The following is a 7,115-nucleotide window of genomic DNA, read 5'->3' on the forward strand; positions in this document are numbered from 1 at the left end:
TTTTTCCTCCCTCCCCCACAGAACCCCCCCCTGACTTCCCTCAGTTCTAGTCTTTGATTTCTCTAAAATTGCTGTTTTCTGCATGTTACACAGTTGTATAGATCCTCAAACTATTTAGCTGATTATTATCAATAAAAAGTTTGTGAATGTTTATTCAAAGCCAGCCGAGGAGTCCGGTCCACTTTGCTGCTGCTTCAAATACTTTGTAAAGGGTTCCCATTCATCTTTAAAGTCACAGTTATCCTTGTCCCGTAGCTTGTATGTCAGTTTTGCCAGTTCTGCATAGTCCGTCAATTTTTATCGCCATGATTCTTTCTTTGGGGTTTCTTCAGTCTTCCAGCCTTGTGCTATTAAAACTCTTGTGGCCGTTGTCGCATACATGAAGATGTTCACCACCATTTTTAACCACCATTTTTCAACAGAAAACTGTTCCATTTGGGGGAGGGGCGGAATCTGGGGTTCTAATGATCTTTTTTGTCCATTGAGTTTTATATGCCTGTCATCTTTGTTTTTTAAAAAGCAATGACAAACCTACACAGAATCTTAAAAAGTAGAGACCTCACCTTGCCAACAAAGGTCCGTCTAGATAAAGCTATGGTTTTCCTCCCCGTAGTGATGTATGGAAGTGAAGATAAAGAAGGCTGATCGCCGAAGAAATGATGCTTTTGAATTATGGTGCTGGAGGAGACTCTTGAGAGTCCCATGGCCTGCAAGAAGATCAAACCTCTCCATTCTGAAGGAAATCAGCCCTGAGTGCTCACTGGAAGGACAGATCCTGAAGCTGAGGCTCCAATACTTTGGCCACCTTATGAGAAGAGAAGACTCCCTGGAAAAGACCCTGATGTTGGGAAAGATGGAGGGCACAAGGAGAAGGGGACGACAGAGGACGAGATGGTGGGACAGTGTTCTCGAAGCTACAAACATGAGTTTGACCAAACTGCGGGAGGCAGTGGAAGACAGGAGTGCCTGGCGTGCTCTGCTCCAGGGGGTCACAAAGAGGAGGACACAACTAAACGACTAAACAACAACAACAATGATCTTTTTTAAAGCACCGTTTGTGTGCTCTGAGTTGTGATGGTCCCCTCTTCAACCAACGGCCTCAACTTCCACAGCCTTCTATTTCAGAACGCCATCAATAGCCTGCATTCTCCACTCGCCTTATTTCTTGCCAGATCTTCCCCAGCAGCCATGGTCTCTTTCTGAGGGGTTTCATATTAGACTTTGGAGCCCTGTCAAGCCAAACCAGGACCAGAGAGCATCAAGAACCAAATCGTCTGTTTCGGACAAGGCCGGGGGGTTATTTCTGAAACCCACGACACCACCTTTACCTGCTGGCTGGAAGGCCAGATGTCTCCAAATTGCAGCCTCTGTTTTTAACTCGAACACACAAACCCCACCCACAGGGATGACTTTGCTGTTTGCACAGGTGAGGTTGTGGGGAGAGATGTTGGCTGGTCACATCCTTCAGCTGTGCCTCCATCGCTTGTTTACTGAGAGCACGGGCATATTTTGTAGCAAATGTAGAAATCGTGGACATCAGAAGAGGCTGGATTTTGGAAGGTTAGTTAGGCACCAAGCCAGTTCCGGATTTACGTAGAAGCTGAAGAAGCTATAGCTTAAAGCCCCACTCTCTTGGGGCCCCTCTGAAAATGTGAATAACATCATCACCATCAACCTTTTATTCGACCGTCAGTCAGAAAAAAGTACATTTGTCAATACACAGTTAAAAGCTCCAGGATGATTTTAGAATTTAGCCAACACTAAAATGGGCTAGACAGATAGCCCCATATCAATACAGTCAATTATAGTCTTGCGACGCTTAAAAGCTAAAAAAAGAAATTTGGCCACCAAGGAAGGTATAGCTCTAGTGACATTATTCAGCAAGTGTGAAACCTGGTTTTCTCCGGATAGGAAGCTAAATTGACATAGGAGTGGGTCTATAAAATTTTGTCTAAGCTCTGCATAAGAAGGGCAAGTCAAGAGAATGTGTTCGGTGGACTCAACCACACCCATAGCACAATGACAGGTTCTCTGGGCATATGGTACTCCCCTGTACCTTCCCCACAATATCGCAGAGTCAAGGACATTTAATCTAGCCACTGTAAGAGGTCTACGGTATTCCACATAGTGAATTTCTGCAAGGTAGGGGACTGGTATGGTCCGATAAATCTGGTCCCCTAGGAACATCCCTGGTTTTACCTGGGCTATGTCCTCTTGTCTGGCAATGTCACTCAGTCTCCGGGAGATCACAGCTCTAGCTTGATTGTACGTCATAGACTCAAAGTAAAGGTGAGACAATCTGTGAGAAAATAACAACTGGATGTACATTTCCAAAATATTAGATAAAAAACAAATGAAATAAAACCTACATACAGCAACAGTGTTTGGTGTTGTGTAGGCTCCTGGGATGTAAGTCACGGGCCCCGCCTGCTAGCCTGCTCCCTAAAATATCACGGGTTTGCTCCTTTCTATATATAGGGAGCCTACATTCTGCATGGACTGGTTGCATGACAACATGTGCAAATGGCTTTAGATACCTATGAGGTCCATAAATTACCATATAGCATATATTCAACACAAAAAACAGCGACAATTTGTTGTTGACAAAGGAAAGCTGGACATATAAAGGGCCCCATTACCTTCAGTAACTTAGGGCCTCATCAAACCTAAATCCGGTCCTGTGCCAATCAAAGACATTCTCATACCCTCTAACATTTCTCAAATAAAAAAAGGGACGTCCCATTCCATAATGATAATTTTACTATTTATACCACACACATGGTATGAAGCTGAGGCTCCAATACTTTGGCCATCTCATGAGAAGAGAAGACTCCCTCGAAAAGACTCTGATGTTGGAGGGCACAAGGAGAAGGGGATGACAGAGGACGAGATGATTGGACAGTGTTCTTGAAGCTACCAGGATGAGTTTGACCAAACTGCGGGAGGCAGTGGAAGATAGGAGTGCCTGGCGTGCTCTGGTCCAGGGGGTCACGAAGCGTTGGACATGACTAAATGACTAAACAACAACTTTTAACTATGGATTGCCACGACGACTCTCATTTTACATACCCTTAAAAAGGAGGATGTGTCCTGGAAAAGGAGGGCATATGGCAACCCGAGGAAAGCCCTATTCCATATTCCCCAGCAACCTTCCCTCCTAAACAAGCACAGAAGTGGCACATATATCTCACATGCTCACAATCTGGGTTGCTTTTTTCTACATTCCTCCCCTCCAAGATTCTTATAGAGGACAGATCAACTCCCTTCTCTTTCTGTCCATCTGTCCAGGATAAGCAATTTGGGAAGAACAGAGAATTCTAGAAGCTTCTTCTTTTAAAAATAAAAATCCGCAAAACCACAAGGGCCTTCGCTATTTCTTGGAACGCCTCGCAAAAATCCTGGGTTTGGCCGTGGTCAAATAAAGCCCAAATATTGGATTCACCTGATGTCCTGCTGTGTGGTTTGTGGGAAGGAGAGATGGGAGGCACAGGCTGAGCTCACACACAGGTCCCTTTTGAGTCCCTGGAAACCAAATTGGAAAAGAGGACACAACCGAAAAAAAGGCTGGTATACGTGGTTTGGAGGAGTGGCTGGAAGCCATGATGGTTCATTTGGGGCAGCTGTCCCTCTGTCCCTCTAAGGATGCCTTCTGATCACAGCAGACATGCAGCTTTCCAAAGCTTCCAATATCCTTCCAGCTCTCTAGCAGAATTGCCACAAGGGCCGAATGCAGCAGAGCTCTACTGGAATCTAGGTAAAGGTAAAGGGACCCCTGACCATTAGGTCCAGTCGCGGACGACTCTGTGGTTGTGGCGCTCATCTCACTTTACTGGCCGAGGGAGCTGGCGTACAGCTTCCGGGTCATGTGGCCAGCATGACTAAGCCGCTTCTGGCAAACCAGAGCAGCGCACGGAAAAGCCGTTGACCTTCCCGCCAGAGCGGTACCTATTTATCTACTTGCACTTCGCCGTGCTTTCGAACTGCTAGGTAGGCAGGAGCAGGGACCGAGCAACAGGAGCTCACCCCGTCGCGGGGATTCGAACCGCCAACCTTCTGATCGGCAAGCTCTAGGCTCTGTGGTTTAGACCACAGCACCACCCGCGTCCCCTACCGGAATCTACCCCCCTCCCTAATTTCTTTTTCACTTAAATTGTGATTTTCTAAATAAGATTCTCAAACACAACAAGCAAGACATCAAATTAAAATGCATCTTAAAGGCAAAATGAATAGACATCCAAGATGGTAATCATCACCATCATCATCATCTTAACAAGGAATGACTATCATAAAATTATTCCATGATGAGACCCAAGGTTCATATTTTTGCAAAACATATAAGGTACGATGGTACCTTGGTTCTCAAACGCCTTGGCACTCAAACAACTTGGAACCCAAACACTGCAAACTAGGAAGTAAGTGTTCCGGTTTGCGAACCTTTTTCGGAAGCTGAACATTCTCCATTTTGAGTATTACACTTCCGATTTGAGTGTTACTGTCAGAGCTGCTTGAAGATCCTAGCTCACGGAGGATCACGCTAGCCAGCGATCATTAAGTAAAAGTCTTTATTGAATTACAGTTTCCATTCTCACGCTGCTGCGCGCAACTCTACGCCTAGTAGCTAGGTCGGCGAAGCTCCGTCTGAGTCTCTGCCCCGTGTGCACCAACTTAATATCCTAGCCTTGCTCCACCTTTTCCGCCTGACTGTCCTCCTCTGGGTCCCTCTACCCCCCGGGGCTTCTTCCTTCCGGGATTCTTCTGACGCTGACCCGGACCCTCCTGCCTCCTTGCGCCGGGCTTTAGGACCTGGTTCCCTTTCGGGGCTGCTTACTGCGCCGCCTTCCTCTGCATTTGAACTTGGCGCGCGCGCCCAACCTTCCACTTTCCTCTTAACCGTTTCTTCGCTCCCCGATGGAGGTGTGGCCACTCCTGACTCATGCCCTCCCTCCTGTGGTGAGCTGCCAGCGCTTCCCCCCTGGCTCCCTTCCTCTTCCCTGCTTCCTGGCGGTGACGCTGGTCCCGATTTCCAGCTGCTCCCCCCTGAGTCCCCTCTTGCTCTATCTTCCTGGGGTGCCCCCCTAGACTCCCCCCTTGCCCTGGCCACTGGTGCTCCTTTCTGTGAATCCTCTGATTCACTGGAAAGACTAGGAGATCTCGGGTCGTCGTCATCACTCATCTTTTCTTCTGCCTCCTCCCCTTCGCTCTCTGTTTCCTCCCTTGCCCGTGCCTCTGCTCCTAAACCCCTGACATCCATCCCCCCCTCGAAGCCCCCCATTCCCCCCTCCCCTCTTTCCGGTGCTGGAGCTGGGGGCTGCTGTTGCAAAGGGACGAACGTCGGATATCGGTCGCTTCCCGTGGCGGGCCTCCATCTGAACTCTCCCGGGTCTTCCTCCCTGCTCTCGTCGACGACGGTCACCTCCGCTTCCATCTCTGTGCCGCCGTGCTCGAAACCAGGGTCGTCCCCGAAAATGTCCATGTCCGTCTCTCCCTCACTTCCTCCTGGCGGCGTTGCTCGTCCTGAGCATTCCAGCCACTTTCTGCGGAACTGCTCCTCTGGCCTATCGTCCCACCAATACGAGGGTTCTGAGGCAGATCCCGAGGGTGACCCCTCCGGGGAACGGACGTCTCGTGTCGGTTCCTCGTCCGAGTCGAACCCCCGGAACGTGCTGGCCGAAAGCGTGGGCGTGAAAAGCCAGTCGTCGAAAAAGTCTGCTGGCATAGGTCTATGTGGGAAGAGGGCATGAAACTCGTCTTTGAGCAGAGGTTCGTCTAAGGCGTAGCCCGGCACCCAGCTGTTCGCACTGGCCGGGGTGCCCTCCTTGGCGAGAAAGTATTCTACCCCCTCTTCCCCCCATCTGGAGTCCAAAATCTCCGTGACTTCGTTGATGCGCTCCTTCTGTGCCACTCCCGCGTGCCCTGTTCTGTCTCTGGCTGGACTCGGCGCCGTTCCGGGTTCCTGGAACCTGTGCGGTGCCTTGTAGGGAGTGAGCACCGATCTGTGGAATACCGGATGCATTCTGGAACCCTCCGGAAGTGCCAGTCTGAAAGCTACCGGGTTGACCTGCTCTTCGACTTGGTAGGGCCCCAGTTGTTTATGCCCTAGTTTCTTCTTGGCCAACGACCTGGCCGGCACTGCGTGGGCTGCTAACCAAACCCAGTCTCCCACGTGGAGCTCTTCTCCAACCCTTCTGTGCTTGTCTGCTTGTACCTTGTATGCGTGCTTGGCCAGCTCCAGGTGGCGCCTCAGCTGATCGTGGACTTCCTGCAGCTCCGACGCGAACGCATCTGCTGTCTGCGGCTCCCCCTCCCCCATTCTTTCCAGTCCCGGGAAGGTTCTGGGGTGCCTCCCGTTGTTGGCGAAGAACGGCGTGACCCCCGTGGACACGTGCTTCGTGTTGTTGTAGGCGAACTCGGCAAGCGGCAGGTAATCCACCCACGTCGCAGGCTGTTGATTTGCATAACATCTCAGGTACTGCTGCATGATGGCATTGACCCGTTCCGCTTGCCCGTTGGTCTGCGGGTGTCTCGCCGACGCCAGGTTGATCTTGACGTTCAGGAAGCCCATCAGCTTCTGCCAGAAATTCGAGATGAACTGCCGCCCCCGGTCGGACAGAATAGACCGTGGCAGACCGTGAACCTTGAACACGTGGTCTATGAACAGTTTGGCGGTTTGCTCCGCCGTGGCCACCTTAGCACACGGAATGAAATGCGCCATCTTGGAAAACAGGTCCACCACCACCAGCACTGCCGTCTTGCCCCTTGAGCTGGGCAGATCCGTGACAAAGTCCAGGGCCACCCTTTCCCAAGGTTCGACCGGAGTTTGCAGCGGTTCCAACAGTCCGGCCGGCGGTTTGTGCACTGGTTTGGCCCTCTGGCAGGTGTCACACCTCGCCACGTAGTCTGCGACCTCCCCTCTCATTCCAGGCCACCAGAAATCCCTGGCTACTAATTCCACCGTCTTCTCCTTGCCAAAGTGCCCGGCCGTGGGCGCGTCGTGCAGCTGCTGCAGCACCTTGGCTCGAAGTTCGTCTCCCGGCACGTAGATGGCCCCTTTACGGATGAGCAATCCATCTCTTAGCTGGAAACCGTCGGCCGCTGCCTTGCCCCTTTGCACCTCT

Source organism: Podarcis liolepis (genome assembly GCF_965112155.1).
Source record: "Podarcis liolepis genome assembly, chromosome: 12".
Classification (NCBI taxonomy): domain Eukaryota; kingdom Metazoa; phylum Chordata; class Lepidosauria; order Squamata; family Lacertidae; genus Podarcis; species Podarcis liolepis.